Source organism: Triticum dicoccoides, chromosome 7B, assembly GCF_002162155.2.
Source record: "Triticum dicoccoides isolate Atlit2015 ecotype Zavitan chromosome 7B, WEW_v2.0, whole genome shotgun sequence".
Taxonomy (NCBI): Eukaryota; Viridiplantae; Streptophyta; class Magnoliopsida; order Poales; family Poaceae; genus Triticum; species Triticum dicoccoides.
Window position 1 is genome coordinate 174,423,750 of NC_041393.1, and position 18,805 is coordinate 174,442,554.

The window sequence follows — 18,805 nt, forward strand, 5'->3', positions numbered from 1 at the left end:
ACGGGGGCGGGGGGTGGTGGTGCGGCAGAAGGTGGACGGGAGGTGGGGGATTTGGATCGGGGGAGAGGGAGTGGGGGCGTTGTGCGGGAGGTGGGGGTGGGGTGGGGCTTTTTTGCTGCGACTTGGTTTGTCGGGCTGGGTGGTTTAGTAGGTGTTAGCAGAATAAGACTTTCGGTGTGCAGAATAAGACTCTTAAGGGTGTTATCATAATAGACCCACCCTATATATATATATATATATATCATGTTCTTTCCAACATGCTGAGCTTGCCAAAGGATAAAATGAAAAAGGAAAGGTGAAGATCACCGTGACTCTTGCATAAGGTAGAAGATAATAATAAAAGATAGGCCCTTCGCAGAGGGAAGCAGAGGTTGCCATGCGCTTTTATGGTTGGATGCATAAAATCTCAATGCAAAAGAACGTCACTTTATATTGCCCCTTGTGATATGAACCTTTATTATGCAGTCTGTCACTTTTATTACTTCCACATCACAAGATCGTATAAAGCTTATTTCTCCCACACCAATCAATCATACATATTTAGAGCAATTTTTATTGCTTTGCACCGATGACAACTTACTTGAAGGATCTTACTCAATCCATAGGTAGATATGGTGGACTCTCATGGCAAAACTGGTTTAAGGGTATTTGGAAGCACAAGTAGTATCTCTACTTAGTGCTGAGAATTTGGCTAGCATGAGGGGGAAAGGCAAGCTCAACAAGTTAGAGGATCCATGACAACATACTTTATCTCAGATATAAGAAAGACATAACCATTACGTTGTCTTCCTTGTCCAACATCAACCCTTTAGCATGTCATATTTTAATGAGTGCTCCCAATCATAAAAGATGTCAATGATAATATATCTATATGTGAAACCTCTCTTTCCTTATTACTTCCTATTAATTGCAACGATGACCAAAGCTATGTCTGCCAACTCCCAACAACTTTTAATCATCATACTCTTTCTATGTGAAGTCATTACTCTCAATAAGATCAATATGAACTTTTTGTTTCTTTTTATTCTTTCTTCTCTTTTCTTTTATTCACCCAAGATCATGGCAAAATAATCAAGCCCTTGACTCAACACTAATCTTTATTATATAGCTCATGGACTCGATTACAAAGAGAGATCAAAGAGCAAAACTCAAAACTAAATCATGCCATAAAGTTTATTCTACTAGATCAAGATACTACTAATAGGATCAAACTAAGAAAAATGGTAAAGATAGGAGTTGTGATTGTGATATGATACCGGGGCACCTCCCCCAAGCTTGGCAGTTGCCAAGGGGAGTGCCCATACCCATGTGATTATGTCTCCTTCTTTGTTGTTGGTGTAATATTCTTTGCGATGATTCCCCTCAAGATACGGTTCTCCTCCTCGAGCTTATTGACTTGCTGCTTGAGGTCCATTATTTCCTTACGAAGCTTTCCTGTGACGGCTAAAGCTCCTTGCATCCAAGGGTGTTGCATAGCTGCGGGAGAACAAGAGACACTCCTCCTCATATTTTCATAAGAAAGAAATCTAACATTGGAAGGGATAACCGAGTTTGGAATAGCTGAGCTCTGTAGTTCCCCCATCGTGAACCCAGCTCGGAAGTGAGAGGTGACTTCTTGATCCTCCATGACATCTACCCTCATTAAGTCAGCCTCCATCTCTTCCTCCGTTGCTGGCCCAAAGTGGTCAGCGTCGCTGCTTGCACTTGGTTCCGGTGCCGGATTAGATACCCAGCTCTCCCCGACTGACTCTTGAGAAGACATCTTGCTCTAATCTGAAGCAGCAATAGCTCAAAACGAAAACAGAGGATAATTGCGTGATACGGGAGTCAAAACCTTCGGGATAATAAATAATGAATTTTTACCGACCAAAATACGTATCGTGCAAGAAAACGGAGTCCGGAAGGCACACGAGGTGCTCACGAGGTAGGGGGCGCGCCCAGAGGGGTAGGGCGCACCCACCACCCTCGTGGGGCCCTCGTGTCCTTCCCGGACTGCTACTTATTTTTCTATGTTTCTAAATATTCCAAAACGGAGAAATATTGCCTTAAAAATTGTTTTGGAGTCGGTTTACTCGTACCACATACCTATTCCATTTCGGAGTCTGAAACGTTCCGGAAAGTGTCCCTTATGTATTCCTCCGGGGTTACGGTTTCAATAATATTGGTTTCAACATTATTGGGATTACCTGAGATATAATGTTTGATTCTTTGGCCGTTTACCACCTTCGGATTTGTGCCTTCAAAGTTGTTGATTTTTATGGCACCGGAACGATAGACCTCTTCGATAACATAGGGGCCTTCCCATTTAGAGAGAAGTTTTCCTGCAAAAAATCTTAAACGAGAGTTGTATAGCAATACATAATCACCTACATTAAACTCACGCTTTTGTATCCTTTTGTCATGCCATCTTTTAACTTTTTCTTTAAACAACTTGGCATTTTCATATGCTTGGGTTCTCCATTCATCAAGTGAGCTAATATCAAATAACCTCTTTTCACCGGCAAGTTTGAAATCATAGTTAAGCTCTTTAATAGCCCAATATGCCTTATGTTCTAGTTCGAGAGGTAAGTGACATGCTTTTCCATTAACCATTTTATATGGAGACATACCCATAGGATTTTTGTATGCAGTTCTATAAGCGCATAATGCATCATCAAGTTTCTTGGACCAATTCTTTCTAGACCTATTAACAGTCTTTTGCAAAATTAATTTGAGCTCTCTATTGCTCAATTCTACTTGACCACTAGACTGTGGGTGATAAGGAGATGCAATTCTATGATTAACATCATATTTAGCAAGCATTTTATGGAAAGCACCATGAATAAAGTGCGAACCCCCATCAGTCATTAAATATCTAGGGACTCCAAACCTCGGAAAAATAACTTCCTTAAGCATTTTAATAGAGGTGTTATGATCAGCACTACTAGTTGGAATAGCTTCTACCCAATTAGTAACGTAATCAACAGCCACTAGAATATGTGTGTATCCATTAGAGGTGGGAAAGGGTCCCATATAATCAAAGCCCCAAACATCAAATGGTTCAATAACAAGTGAATAATTCATAGGCATTTCTTGACGTCTACTAATATTACCAATTCTTTGACATTCATCACAAGACAAGACAAACTTACGAGCATCCTTGAACAGAGTAGGCCAATAAAAACCGGATTGCAATACCTTATGTGCATTTCTGTCTCCAGCGTGGTGTCCTGCATAAGCTTCGAAGTGACACTGTGTAGGATCTGTTCCTGTTCATGCTCAGGTACACAACATCTAATAACACCATCTACTCCTTCTTTATAAAGATGTGGGTCATCCCAAAAGTAATGTCTCAAATCATAGAAAAACGTTTTCTTTTGTTGGTATGTGAAGCTAGGTGGTATAAACTTAGCAGCAATATAATTAGCATAATCAGCATACCAAGGAGTACTACGAGAAGTACTTATAACATTTAATTGTTCATCAGGAAAGTTATCATTAATCGGTAGTGGGTCATCAAGAACATTCTCTAACCTAGACAAGTTGTCTGCAACAGGGTTCTCATCTCCTTTTTTATCAACAATATGCAAATCAAATTCTTGTAGCAGGAGAACCCATCTAATAAGTCTAGGTTTAGCATCTTTCTTTTCCATGAGATATTTAATAGCAGCATGATCAGTGTGAATAGTTACTTTAGAGTCAACAATATAAGGTCTGAACTTATCACAAGCGAATACAACTGCTAAAAGTTATTTTTCAATAGTAACATAGTTTCTTTGAGCATTGTCTAGAGTCTTACTAGCATAATGAATAACATTTAATTTCTTATCAACTCTTTGCCCTAGAACAACACCTGCAGCATAATCACTAGCATCACACATAATTTTAAAGGGTAAATTCCAATCAGGTGGCTGAACAACAGGTGCAGAGACTAATGCTTTCTTAAGTATTTCAAATGCTTCTACACAATCATCATCAAAGACAAATGGTATATCTTTTTGTAATAAATTAGTCAGAGGCCGAGAAATTTTTGAGAAGTCCTTAATGAACCTCCTATAAAATCCGGCATGACCAAGGAAACTTCTTATACCTTTGATGTCCTTGGGACATGGCATCTTTTCAATAGCATCAACTTTGGCTTTATCAACTTCAATACCTCTTTCAGAAACTTTGTGCCCCAAGACCATACCTTCATTAAACATAAAGTGGCACTTTTCCCAATTCAAGACAAGATTAGTTTCTTCACATCTCTGCAAAACTCGATCAAGATTGCTCAAGCAATCATCAAAAGAAGAACCATAGACGGAAAAGTCGTCCATGAAAACCTCACAAATCTTTTCACAAAAGTCAGAGAATATAGCCATCATGCATCTTTGAAAGGTGGCAGGTGCATTACATAGACCAAAAGGCATACGTCTATAAGCAAAAGTACCAAAAGGGCATGTAAAAGTAGTCTTTGATTGATCTCTAGCCGACACTGGTATTTGAGAGAAACCAGAATAACCATCTAAAAAGCAGTAATGTGTATGTTTGCATAATCTTTCTAGCATTTGATCAATAAAAGGTAAGGGGTAATGATCTTTCTTAGTAGCCTTATTTAATTTGCGGAAATCAATTACCATCCTATAACCTGTGATAATTCTTTGTGGAATCAATTCATCTTTATCATTAGGAACAATAGTAATACCTCCCTTCTTAGGGACACAATGGACAGGACTTACCCACTGACTATCAGCAGCGGGATAAATTATACCTGCCTCTAGAAGCTTGAGTATTTCTTTTCTTACCACTTCTTTCATTTAAGGATTCAGACGTTGTTGAGGATCACGAACTGGTTTGGCATCCGCTTCCAAATTTATTTTATGTTGACATAGAGTGGGACTAATGCCCTTAAGATCATCAAGAGTATATCCAGTAGCAGCACGGTGCTTCTTCAGAGTTTTCAATAATCTTTCTTCTTCATGCTCTGAAAGGTTAGCACTAATAATAACAGGATATATCTTCTTTTCATCAAGATAAGCATATTTAAGATTATCTTTAAGCTCAAACACGGGATCACCCTTGGGTGGAGGAGGATCCCCTAAAATTTCAAAAGGCAAATTGTGTTGTAGAATAGGTTCCTGTTTAAAGAATACTTCATCTATTTCCCTTCTTTCATTCATGAACATGTCATTTTCATGGTCTAGCAAATAGTGTTCTAAAGGATCACTAGGAGGTACGGCAATAGAAGCAAGACCAATAATCTCATCCTTACTAGGTAATTCTTTCTCACGATGTTGTTTACTAACTTTAGAGAAATTAAAGTCATGAACCATATCATCCAAGCCAATAGTAACAACATTCTTTTCACAGTCTATCCTAGCATTAACAGTGTTCAAGAAGGGTCTACCAAATATAATGGGACAAAAGCTATCTTGTGGAGAAGTGAGAACAAGAAAATCAGCAGGATATTTAGTTTTCCCACACAAGACTTCAACATCTCTAACAATTCCAATTGGTGAAATAGTATCTCTATTGGCAAGTTTAGTTGTGACATCAATACCTTCTAACTCAGCAGGTGCAATTTCATTCTTAATTTCTTCGTATAAAGTATGCGGTATAACACTAGCACTCGCACCCATATCACATAAGCCATGATAACAATGATCTCCTATTTTAACAGAAATAACAGGCATGCCTACCACAGGTCTATGTTTATCTTTAGCACAAGGTTTAGCAATTCTAGCAGTTTCACCTTCGAACTGAATAACATGCCCATCAATATTATCAGACAATAGATCTTTAACAATAGCAATATTAGGTTCTACTTTAACTTGCTCAGGAGGTGTATAAGTTCTAATATTGCTTTTACGAACAACAGTTGAAGCTTTAGCATGATCCTTTACTCTAACAGGGAAAGGTGGTTTCTCAACATAAGAAGTAGGAACAATAGGATCATTATAAGTGACAGTCTTTTCTTCAACTTTAATAGGTGCAGATACTTTTACTTCTATGGGAGGATGATATTTAAACCACTTCTCCTTAGGGAGATCATCATAAGTAGCAAAAGATTCATAGAAAGAAGCTACTATCTCAGAGTTAAGTCCATATTTAGTGCTAAACTTACGGAAAATATCGGTGTCCACAAATGATTTAACGCAATCAAACTTAGGTGTCATACCCGACTCCTTACCTTCGTCGAGGTCCCAATCATCAGAGTTGCGTTCAATTCTATCCAATAAATTCCATCTGAATTCAATAGTCTTCATCATAAAAGAGCCAGCACAAGAAGTATCGAGCATGGTGCGATTGTTATCAGAAAGCCGAGCATAAAAACTTTGCATAATTATTTCTCTTGAGAGCTCATGATTGGGGCATGAATATAACATTGATTTAAGCCTCCCCCAACCTTGAGCGATGCTTTCTCCTTTGTGAGGCGAAAAATTATATATATATAATTGCGATCATGATGAACAAGATGCATAGGGTAATACTTTTGATGAAATTCCAATTTCAATCTTTTATAGTTCCATGATCTCATATCATCACATAGCCTATACCATATCAATGCGTCTCCCTTCAAAGATAAAGGGAAGACATTCTTCTTAGCAACATCATCGTGTACACCTGCAAGCTTAAATATTCCACAAACTTCATCCACATATATTAAGTGCTCATCAGGATGCTTTGTTCCATCTCCTGTAAAAGGGTTAGCTAGCAGTTTTTCCATCACACCCGAAGGAAATTGAAAAGGAGTTTCATTTTCAATAGGTTCAGTAGGTTGAGGAGCAACTCTTTGCTCTACTGGACGGGGTGAAGATACCCCAAACAAGCCCCTCAGAGAATTACTTTCCATAGTAACAAGTGACAGTAAATTTCAGCACACTGTATAAATTTTTCCTTACCAAATTCCACATACCAAAGGCGCTACACTCCCCGGCAACAGCGCCAGAATAGAGTCTTGATAACCCACAAGTATAGGGGATCTATCATAGTCCTTTCGATAAGTAAGAGTGTCGAACCCAATGAGGAGCAGAAGGAAATGATAAGCGGTTTTCAGCAAGGTATTCTCTGCAAGTACTGGAATAAGTGGTAACAGATAGTTTTGTGATAAGGTAAATTGTAACGACCAACAAGTAACAAAAGTAAATAAGGTGCAGCAAGGTGGCCCAATCCTTTTTGTAGCAAAGGACAAGCCGGAACAAACTCTTATAATAGGAAAAGCCCTCCCGGGGACACATGGGAATATCGTCAAGCTAGTTTTCATCACGTTCATATGATTCGCGTTCGGTACTTTGATAATTTGATATGTGGGTGGACCGGTGCTTGGGAGCTGTTCTTACTTGAACAAGCATCCCACTTATGATTAACCTCTATTGCAAGCATCCGCAACTACAACAAAAGTATTAAGGTAAACCTAACCATAGCATCAAACATGTGGATCCAAATCAGCCCCTTATGAAGCAACGCATAAACTAGAGTTTAAGCTTCTGTCACTCTAGCAACCCATCATCTACTTATTACTTCCCAATGCCTTCCTATAGGCCCAAATAATGGCGAAGTGTTATGTAGTCAACATTCACATAACAGCACTAGAGGCTAGACAACATACATCTTATCAAAATATCGAACGAATACCAAATTCACATGACTACTAATAGCAAGACTTCTCCCTTGTCCTGAGGAACAAGCGTAATTACTCACAAAGCATATTCACGTTCATAATAAGAGGGGTAATAATATGCGTATAGGATCTGAACATATGATCTTCCACCAAATAAACCAACTAGCATCAACTACAAGGAGTAATCAACACTACTAGCAACCTACTAGCACCAATCCTGGACTTTTGGACAAGAATTGGATACAAGAGATGAACTAGGGTTTTGAGATGAGATGATGCTGGTGAAGATGTTGATGGAGATTGCCCTCTCCCGATGAGAGGAGTGTTGGTGATGATGATGGCGATGATTTCCCCCTCCCGGAGGGAAGTATCCCCGGCAGAACAGCTCTGCTGGAGCTCTAGATTTGTTCCGCCAAGGTTCCGCCTCGTGGCGGCGGAGTCTCGTCCCGAAAGGTTCCTTATGATTTTTTTCTCATCGAGAGACTTCATATAGTAGAAGATGGACGTCGGAGACCCACCAGGGGGCCCACGAGGTAAGGGGGCGCGCCCTAGGAGGGGGGGCGCGCCCCCCACCCTCGTGAGCAGGGTGTGGGCCCCCTGGACTTCATCTTTGCCGCCGATTTTTCTTTATTTATTTTAAGATATTCCGTGGAGTTTCAGGACTTTTGGAGTTGCGCAGAATAGGTCTCTAATATTTGCTCCTTTTCCAGCTGAGGGAGTCCTGGACTAGGGGTTGTCCGGATTGCCGAACTATCATCATCGGCGGGACTCCAAGACTATGAAGATACAAGATTGAAGACTTCGTCCCGTGTCTGGATGGGACTTTCCTTGGCGTGGAAGGTAAGCTTGGCAATACGGATATGTAGATCTCCTACCATTGTAACCGACTCTATGTAACCCTAGCCCTCTCCGGTGTCTATATAAACCGGAGGGTTTTAGTCCATACGACGAACAACCATTACAACAATCATACCATAGGCTAGCTTCTAGGGTTTAGCCTCCTTGATCTCGTGGTAGATCCACTCTTGTACTACCCATATCATCAATATCCATCAAGCAGGAGTAGGGTTTTACCTCCATCGAGAGGGCCCGAACCTGGGTAAAAACATCGTGTCCCTTGTCTCCTGTTACCATCCGCCTAGACGCATAGTTCGGGACCCCCTACCCGAGATCCGCCGGTTTTGACACTGACATTGGTGCTTTCAGTGAGAGTTCCTCTGTGTCGTCACCGATAGGCTTGATGGCTCCTTCGATCATCAACAACGACGCAGTCCAGGGTGAGACTTTTCTCCCCGGTCAGATCTTCGTGTTCGGCGGCTTTGCACTGCGGGCCAATTCGCTTGGCCATCTGGAGCGGATCGAAAGCTACGCCTCTGGCCATCAGGTCAGATTGGAAGTCTAAACTTCACGGCTGACATTCGCGGAGACTTGATCTTCGATAGATTTGAGCCACAGCCGAGCGTGCCCTACTGTCACGATGGGCATGATTTAGCTCTGCCGCCGGACAGTGCCCTGGAGGCCGCACATGAGACCGCTCCGACCCTTAATCCAGAGCCGACCGCGCAGATCGAGGATGGGTGGTTAGACACCGCCTCAGGGGCTGCAACCCCTACGGCGATAGAGCCGAATACTGACCTTGTGCCTGGTGAAGCTCGTGACTCCGAGGTGCCGGACTCCTCGCCAGACTCCGAACCTCCTGCGCCCCCTCCAATCGAATCCGATTGGGCGCCGATCATGGAGTTCACCGCCGCGGACATATTTCAACACTCACCTTTTGGTGACATCCTGAGTTCGCTAAAGTATCTCTCGCTATCGGGAGAGCCCTGGCTGAATTGCGGTCAGGATGGTTGGGATGTGGACGACGAAGAAATTCAAAGCCCACCCATGACCCACTTTGTAGCCACTGTCGACGATCTAACCGACATGCTAGACTACGACTCCGAAGACATCGACGGTATGGACGACGATGCCGGAGACGACCAAGAACCAGCGCCTACGGGGAACTGGAAGACCACCTCGTCATATGACATATACATGGTGGACATCCCAAAGGATGGGAATGGTGAAGAAGCAGCGGAGGCAGATTCCTCCAAGAAACGGCCCAAGCGCCGGCGTCAGCGGCGCAGCTCTAAATCCCGCCACAACAAGAATGGAGATTCTGGCACCAGGAATAATAACACCCCAGAGAGTGCCGAAGACAACCCCCTCCAGCAAGATTCAGCACAGGAGGACGGAGAAGCCAGCCCTCATGAGAGAGCGGCAGACGAAGAGGTAGAGGATGATAATTACATTCCTCCCTCCGGAGACGAGGCAAGCCTCGATGACAACGAATTCGTCGTGCCCAAGGATCCCGTCGAACAAGAGCATTTCAAACGCAGGCTTATGGCCACGGTGAACAGCCTAAAGAAAAAGCAGTAACAGCTTAGAGCTGATCAAGACCTGCTAGCCGACAGATGGACTGAAGTCCTTGCGGCCGAAGAGTATGAACTCGAATGCCCCTCCAAAAGCTACCCCAAATGCAAGTTGCTCCCCCGATTAGAGGAGGAGGCATATAAACCTGCATCACCAGAGCACAATATGGCTGACCGACCACCTCGTGGCCTCGACAGAGAGGCTTTTAGGCCCTCCATCAGAACCATACCCCGACATCGCTCGAAAAGCACAAGGCCACAGGGGAACACTCCGGACTTGCGAGATATATTGGAGGATAAGGCAAGACAATCAAGATCGATCTACGGATTGCGTGGGCGCCCCATGGCACGCGACGACAACTGTCCCGCCGGACAGAGCAAGCCCGGCCGGGCCGAACACAGTAGACAAAGCTCGTTTGAGCTACGTCGTGATATAGCCCAATACAGAGGCACCACACACCCACTATGCTTCACAAATGAAGTAATGGAGCATCAAATCCCCGAACGGTTTAAACCCGTGAACATTGAATCCTACGATGGCACAACAGACCCCGCGGTTTGGATCGAAGACTATATCCTTCATATCCACATGGCCCGCGGTGATGATCTTCACGCCATCAAATATCTCCCACTCAAGCTTAAAGGACCAGCTCAGCATTGGCTTAACAGCTTGCCAGCAGAATCAATTGGGTGTTGGGAAGACCTGGAAGCCGCATTCCTTGACAACTTCCAGGGCACATATGTGCGACCACCAGACGCCGATGACCTAAGCCACATAATTCAGCAGCCAGACGAATCGGCCAGACAGTTCTGGACACGGTTCTTAACAAAGAAAAATCAAATCGTCGACTGTCCGGATGCAGAGGCCCTCGCAGCCTTCAAACATAACATCCGCGACAAGTGGCTGGCCCGGCACCTAGGACAGGAAAAGCCGAAATCCATGGCAGCCCTCACATCACTCATGACCCGCTTCTGCGCGGGAGAGGACAGCTGGCTAGCCCGCAGTAACAACCTCAGCAAAAATTCTGGCAGTCCGGATAACAAGGACCGCAATGACAGGTCGCGTCACAACAAAAACAAACGCCGCGTTAACGGCAACAACACTGAGGATACGGCAGTCAACGCCGGATTCAGAGGCTCCAAACCCGGTCAGCGGAAAAAGCCATTCAAAAGAACTACTCCGGGTCTGTCCAATTTGGACCGAATACTCGACCGCTCGTGCCAGATACACGGCACCCCCAAAAAGCCAACCAATCACACCAACAGGGATTGTTGGGTATTCAAGCAGGCGGGCAAGTTAATTGCCGAAAACAATGACAAGGGGCTGCATAGCGATGACGAGGAAGAGACCCGGCCACCGAACAATAGAGGACAGAAGGGTTTCCCCCCACAAGTGCAGACGGTAAACATGATATACGCAACCCACATACCCAAGAGGGAGCGGAAGCATGCACTTAGCAACGTATATGCGATGGAGCCAGTCGCCCCGAAGTTTAACCCATGGTCCTCTTGCCCGATCACTTTTGATCGAAGGGACCACCCCACCAGTATCCGCCATGGCGGATTCGCCGCATTGGTTTTAGACCCAATCGTCAATGGATTTCACCTCACCAGAGTCCTGATGGACGGCGGCAGCAGCCTGAACCTGCTTTATCAGGATACAATGCGCAATATGGGCATAGACCCCTCAAGGATTAAACCCACAAAGACGACCTTCAAAGGCGTCATACCAGGTGTAGAGGCCAATTGTATAGGCTCGGTTACACTGGAAGTGGTCTTCGGATCCCCGGATAACTTCCGAAGCGAGGATTTAATCTTTGATATAGTCCCGTTCCGCAGCGGCTATCATGCTCTGCTCGGACGAACCGCGTTTGCAAAGTTCAACGCGGTGCCGCACTATGCATACCTCAAGCTCAAGATGCCAGGCCCTTGAGGAGTCATCACGGTCAACGGAAACACTAAACGCTCCATCTGAACGGAGGAAGACACAGCGGCTCTCGCGGCAGAAGTACAGAGCAGCCTCTTAAGGGAATTTTCGAGTCCGGCCGTTAAGCGACCGAACACGGCCAAACGCGCCCGGAGTAACCTACAACAAGACCACCTGGCACGTTCCGAGCACGCGTAGCAATGCGGCCCCAACCCCAGCCCTTGCATAATTGCAAGACTAGTCCTTCGCGTACATCATTACGCTCTGGAGATACCATGGGCATAGGGGGAGGGGCACGACCACCACAGGCCCAGAATGTGGCTTAAGCGCACCAGGGGCTCCCAAGTGTGTGACTCTTTTTATTTTTCTTTTTTCTTACCCACAGGACCCCGTTCACCAAACGCCCTGTCCGGCAGTAGACCTGCTGAACTCACGATGCAACAACCAGGGAAGGAGAAAGGCTACGACGAACACTTAGGTGGTCTCCATCACGAGCATTAAATCTCTTTAATACACCATTCCGCAGCCTACCCCTGGAAGGGGACATGTTTAATAGTCCAATCCCTTGCTTACCACACTATTTGTATTGTTCTGCATTCATGGCAGTATTTCTGGAACAAACAATGCATCACTTTTTGCTTATAATTGCATTTCTTTCTTATATATGTTTGTTTGTGACATGTTGCATCCGTACACTTCGGTACGGCTAAATACACCAGGGGCTTAAAGTTCCCACATTATGGTGTGATAAGTCCGAATACTTTCACAAGTGCGGCACCCCGAACTTATAGCATTATATGCATCGGCTCCGAATCATGTCTTGGGTCAATAGTTGGGTTTGCCCGGCTCCCATGTTTTGGTACCTTACGTTCTGTTATATCGGCTAAGGTAGCACTGGGAGAACCACTGCGATTGTGCCCCGGTTGAGCTGGGCGAGCGCCTTAGTGGAGAAAGCTAAAACTGACCGTCATGATAAGGCGAGAGCTGGTCGCTGTTCTAGAGGTTTTTTCGAGTCCCTAAAGACTTATGCCGCTTAGAGCGAGGAACCGGCTTTTGTCCGGCCCAGGCGTGGATAGCGCCCCGAACTCGGTCTTCCGAACACTAGGGGCTTCGCCGAAATTTAAAATTATAGAATTCTTCCGGTTGCCTCGCTCGTTGTGTTGAGCGCCTCCCTAGATGGACCCAACAATGGGAACAAGAGCGCTCAAGTTTATCCTGAACACCCCAGCACTCGTGGCATGGGGGCTGAAGCCAATGACTTGCCATCTCTCAGATTTGATAAACGGCCACACAGAAGGTAATATTTTAAATTAATAAGCATTGCTTAGCGCATATGAACACAGTTTTCAGCGCACAGGATGACATAATGCGATTCTACTCAAATATTACATCTTTGGAGCACTCATCCGCAATCATGCGGGCACCCTTCAGGACACTCTTATAATACATTTCGGGCGTGCGATACTCCTTGCCCGTCAGCGGCGCGTCCGTCAGAAGCTTCTCAGCGTCCATCCTGCCCCAGTGCACTTTTGCACGGGCAAGGGCCCGACGGGCACCTTCAATGCAGGAGGAGTGCTTGACAACTTCCACCCAGGGACACGCATCCACCAGCTGCCGCACTAGGCCGAAGTAGCTCCCAGGCATGGCCTCCTTGGGCCACAGCCGAACTATGAGGCCCTTCATGGCCTGTTCGGCTATATTGTGGAGCTCGACCAGTTGCTTCAGCTGGTCGCTAAGGGGCACCGGATGTCCGGCCTCAGCATACTGAGACCAAAAGACCTTCTCCATCGAGCTCCCCTCCTCGGCCCAGTAGAAAGCGGCAGCGTCGGACACGCTGCGAGGCAGATCTGCGAACGCTCCTGGAGAGCTCCGAATTCGGGTAAGTAACAGGTAATTCACATTCACATGCTTGCTTTGCATGAAAAATGCCTTACCCGCCGCTATTTTCTTCACCGCCTCGATTTCCTGGAGGGCCTTGTGGGCTTCGGCCTTAGCGGCTTTGGCACTCTCAAGAGCCGATGCAAGCTCGGACTCTCGAGTCATCGAGTCGTGCTCCAAATTCTCATGCTTTTCCACGAGAGCCTGGAGCTCTTGCTGCACCTCCGCCACCCGTGCCTCCTGCTTCTCTCGCTCGGCCTGTTCCGCAGCCGCATTGCATTCGGCCGCGGACACGGCCTCCTTCAGGGTCGCCACCTCGTTCGTGGCCCCTAGAGTACCCACGTTATCCTTGTTATTTCTCTTGCAACCAAAATCCTTTTCTATAAGGTACAAATTTAATATGGTGTTACTCACCTTCCTTGTCCTCGAGTTGCTTCTTGGCACGGCCGAGCTCACTCTCGGACCGCTCGAGGTTCTGCTTCAAAGCATCGACCTCCGCAGTCAGTGCGGCAGAGGTCAGCAGCACAGCCTGCAATCCCATATTGACATATTTTTTAGACCTCTTGCGTATATCTTTTTAGATCCTTAGTCCGGCTTTTCTTTCCGAACACCGAACCGAGCATCAGGGGCTACTGTCTATGTGGTATTATATTACATATTTTAAATTTCTTACCTCAAATCCTGTTAGAAGGCTGCTGCAGGCTTCGGTCAGCCCGCTCTTGGCGAGCTGAACCTTCTGAATCACCGCACTCATGATAGTGCGGTGTTCTTCTTCGATGGAAGCGCCGTTGAGCGCCTCCAGCAAGTTATCCGGCGCCTCTGGTTGGACAGAGGCCACCGGCATCACAGTCTTGCCCTTCTTACGAAGGAGCCGCTCGCCGGACTCCCGAACCACTGCAGGTTCTAGTGCGGAGTCCGGTGCAGAGTCCGGGAGGTTGCCTTGCGGCACCTCCGGTGCCTCCTCCTCCTGGCGGGTCCCTTCTCGGGATCCCACCTTGGCGTCGTCAGCGTCATGAGGAGTTGAGGCAGTTAGAAGGGAATCCATATCCGACGTGTCTAAGGACCCGCTGGACGAAGCGGGAAGATCGTCCTTGGCCGGACTACAGGTTGTATGCGGCATTAGAAAGACACCGTGTGGCAAAGTGAAAAATTATAAACTATCTAGGAGTCCGGATACTTACGATCTTGCCAGGGGCTTGGCCCTTGAGGGCCACTCCTCGTCGCCATCGCCAACATTGGCGGAACAGTTCGGGGGAAGGGTCCTTCCCTTCTTGGACCCTTCGGCCTCCCCCGCTGGGGAGGCCTTCCTCTTTTTCTCTCCCCCCGCTGGGGGAGTCTTCTTTCTTCTCCTCCTCGTCCTCAGGGGAGGAGTCCGCCTCGGAGTCGTCGGACGATGAGTCCGATACCACCTGACGCCGGGAACTCCTTCGGGTTCCCGTGGCCTTTATCTTGGCCTTCTTCTCCGGCACCATGTAAAGTGCCGGGACCAGTAGCCCCGTCAAACGGGTGTCCGCTGGGTCTTCTGGAAGGGGAGCCGGACAGTTAACCTGTCCGGACGTCTTCTGCCAGTCCTGTTAAAGGCATTGGGAGTTTAGATCCCACATAGAGTCAAACTATGAAAGAAATGAGTATCCCATAAAGGATAACATAGCTTACCTCGCCGGTCGGGCGCTGCGTGCTGAATCCGCGATCTTCAGTTGCGGATGCGGGGTCTTCTCCGCCCTTGAACAGCACTCTCCAGGCAGCTTTGTACGTCGTGTCAAAGAGCCCGCTCAAGGACCGGTGCTGTGCCGGATCAAACTCCCACAAATTGTAGGCCCGTTGCTGGCAGGGGAGAATCCGGCGGACGAGCATGACCTGGATCACGTTGACAAGCTTAAGCTTCTTGTTCACCAGGGTCTGGAGACAGGACTGAAGTCCGGTCAGCTCCTCCGAACTACCCCATAGCAAGCCCTTCTCTTTCCAGGAGGTGAGCTGCATGGGGGTACCAGATCTGAACTCGGGGGCCGCTGCCCATTTAGGGTCACGCGGCTCGGTGATGTAGAACCACCCTGATTGCCACCCTTTGACGGACTCCACGAAGGCACCCTCGAGCCAGATGACGTTGGGCATTTTGCCCACCATGGTGCCTCCGCACTCCGCTTGGACGCCCTTCACCACCTTCGGCTTGACATTGAAGGTCTTTAGCCACAAGCCAAAGTGGGGCTGGATGCAGAGGAAGGCCTCGCACACAACGATGAACACCAAGATGTTGAGGATGAAGTTTGGCGCCAGATCGTGGAAGTCCAGGCCGTAGTAGTACATGAGCCCCCGGACGAAGGGGTTAAGTGGGAAGCCCAGTCCGCGGAGGAAGTGGGGAAGAAATACGACCCTCTCATGGGGCCTGGGGGTGGGGATGAGCTGCCCCTCGTCAGGCAGCCGGTGCGCGATGTCGCTGGACAGGTATCCGGCGCCGCGCAGCTTCTCGATGTGCCCCTGCGTAACGGAGGAGGCCATCCACTTGCCTCCCGCTCCGGACATGGCTGGAGAAGGTTGAGGTGAGATGTGCGGACTTGGGCACTGGAGCTCGAATGCGCGGAGATGGATAAGCAAAGGAGGAAGAAGGCGTAGGTAAAAAAGGTGGATCCTTATCCCCTTATATATGGGCGGACAAAGACTATGCGTCCCCACCGGCCTGGTAAAACTCGCTTATCTCCCAAGCGCCACAATCAATGGCGCGGTTGGGTTACCCACGTCCGTATTGATGGGAATCCCGGAATAAGGGGAACACGATCTCTGCTTCGACAAGATGTGCCAAGGAAACCGCTTCGCTAAACGCGCTGAGGTGGTATGATAAAAACGATTCAAGTAAAGGCTTGGTAGTGGTGTGACGTCACGCCACGAAATACGTCATCAGATTGAACTTGTGTAAATATTATTCTCTCTACGGTGGTATGTGGAATTTATTTTACAGAGCCGGACACTATCCTGGTGTTCACAATCTTCTATGAATTATTCGGAGGAGGAACCCGCCTTGCAATGCCGAAGACAATATGCGCGCCGGACTCGTCGTCATTGAAGCCTAGTTCAGGGGCTACTGAGGGAGTCCTGGACTAGGGGGTGTCCGGATAGCCGAACTATCATCATCGGCCGGACTCCAAGATTATGAAGATACAAGGTTGAAGACTTCGTCCCGTGTCCGTATGGGACTTTCCTTGGCGTGGAAGGCAAGCTTGGCAATACGGATATGTAGATCTCCTGTGTCCTCTCCGGTGTCTATATAAACTGGAGAGTTTTAGTCCATACGACGAACAACCATTACAACAATCATACCATAGGCTAGCTTCTAGGGTTTAGCCTCCTTGATCTCGTGGTAGATCCACTCTAGTACTACCCATATCATCAATATCAATCAAGCAGGAGTAGGGTTTTACCTCCATCGAGAGGGCCCGAACCTGGGTAAAAACGTCGTGTCCCTTGTCTCCTGTTACCATCCGTCTAGACACACAGTTCGGGACCCCCTACCCGAGATCCGCCGGTTTTGACACCGACACCAGCCCAGAATTCCAGCTGCCGGCATTCTCCCTCCTTATGTAAACCTTGTAAAATAAGAGAGAATAGCCATAAGTATTGTGACATAAAGTGAAATAACAGCCCATAATGCAATAAATATCGATATAAAAGCATGATGCAAAATGGACGTATCAGTACGCTACACCCCTCCCGATCAACAGGACCCCGTTTCGACCCCGTTTCGACTGTAGGAGCTCCATTTGATGTATTGACCCTTGTGACTGCAAAGTATGATGTTGTAGGTTTACCGTATCGAGTGGAAGGTATGATGTAGGGTTACGATACTATACTCAACTTCTGCTTGTGAGTACATGGACACCACAAGACTAGAGTGATATCTCCGCTGCATGATTATATTGTAAGGTAGACTATGAGCTAAGCAGGTGTATATTGTAAAGCACTTGATCTGCGATGCAATACTTGACACATGATGTATTCTCGGTATTTCATCTCCACTGTAGGTGTCAGCTATTGATCTAGGGACTGACATACTAAGCACAGAGATTCGGGCCCCATTTAGGGACCGGGTCGTGACAGTAAGGAGGGTGACTCATGAATAGGCTAAGTCCCTACAGTCGAATCAAGAGCCACCTGACGAGCAAGACCCAGTAGTCGACATGGAAGATGTCGGGAGCTGTCGGCTATGCCAGCTGTCGACGGCTACCAAGTATACCTCTCGCCCACAATGTCTTAAAGGTAGAAGTTACCCAATGGTGGTATAATCTACTCCCTCCGTTCCATATTACTCGTCGCAGAAATGGATGTATCTAGAACTAAAATACATCTAGATACATCCATACCTGCGACAAGTAATTCGGAACGGAGGGAGTAGTTAAATACGACAGTTACCAGTAGTAAATCTAGGATGTAGTCGGCCACACCCGAGGCCATAAACCGCATTAGTACTAGCCCATTACATACCCCCTCCTAGCACACTTTGTATAAACTGGGAGGGGAGCAATGGGATGAGGGTTGAACCTTCATGTCTTGTACCTTACACCAAGAGCTAAGAGCACCATAGGAGTATGGTATTACCTCCATCAAAGACGGTCCAAACCAGTATAATTCTTTGATCGTACTTCCACCGACACCGTTCGGTAGATATGATTACCTCTGCATTCCTACGTCCTTAGTATTGTCAGTACTATAGCCATGATAAGATACAATGGTGAATTGATCATATGCCAATTCTATTTGGATGACATTATATTTTGGTTCTCGTAACCTATATTTGTGCAAGGAGTTTGCCAAGTCTTTGGCCAAGAAGTTTCAAATGTCTAGGATGGGAGAGTTCAAGTACTTACTCGAGTTTCAAATCAAGCAATATAAGGAAGGGATTTTTTCCTCTGAAACAAAGTGCATCGAAAATTTTCAAGAAGTTTGTAATGACAAATTGTAGAGGAAGGTGCTATGCAAAACAAAAAAAATTGAAAGTGCAACTAATCCTTGGGTGGT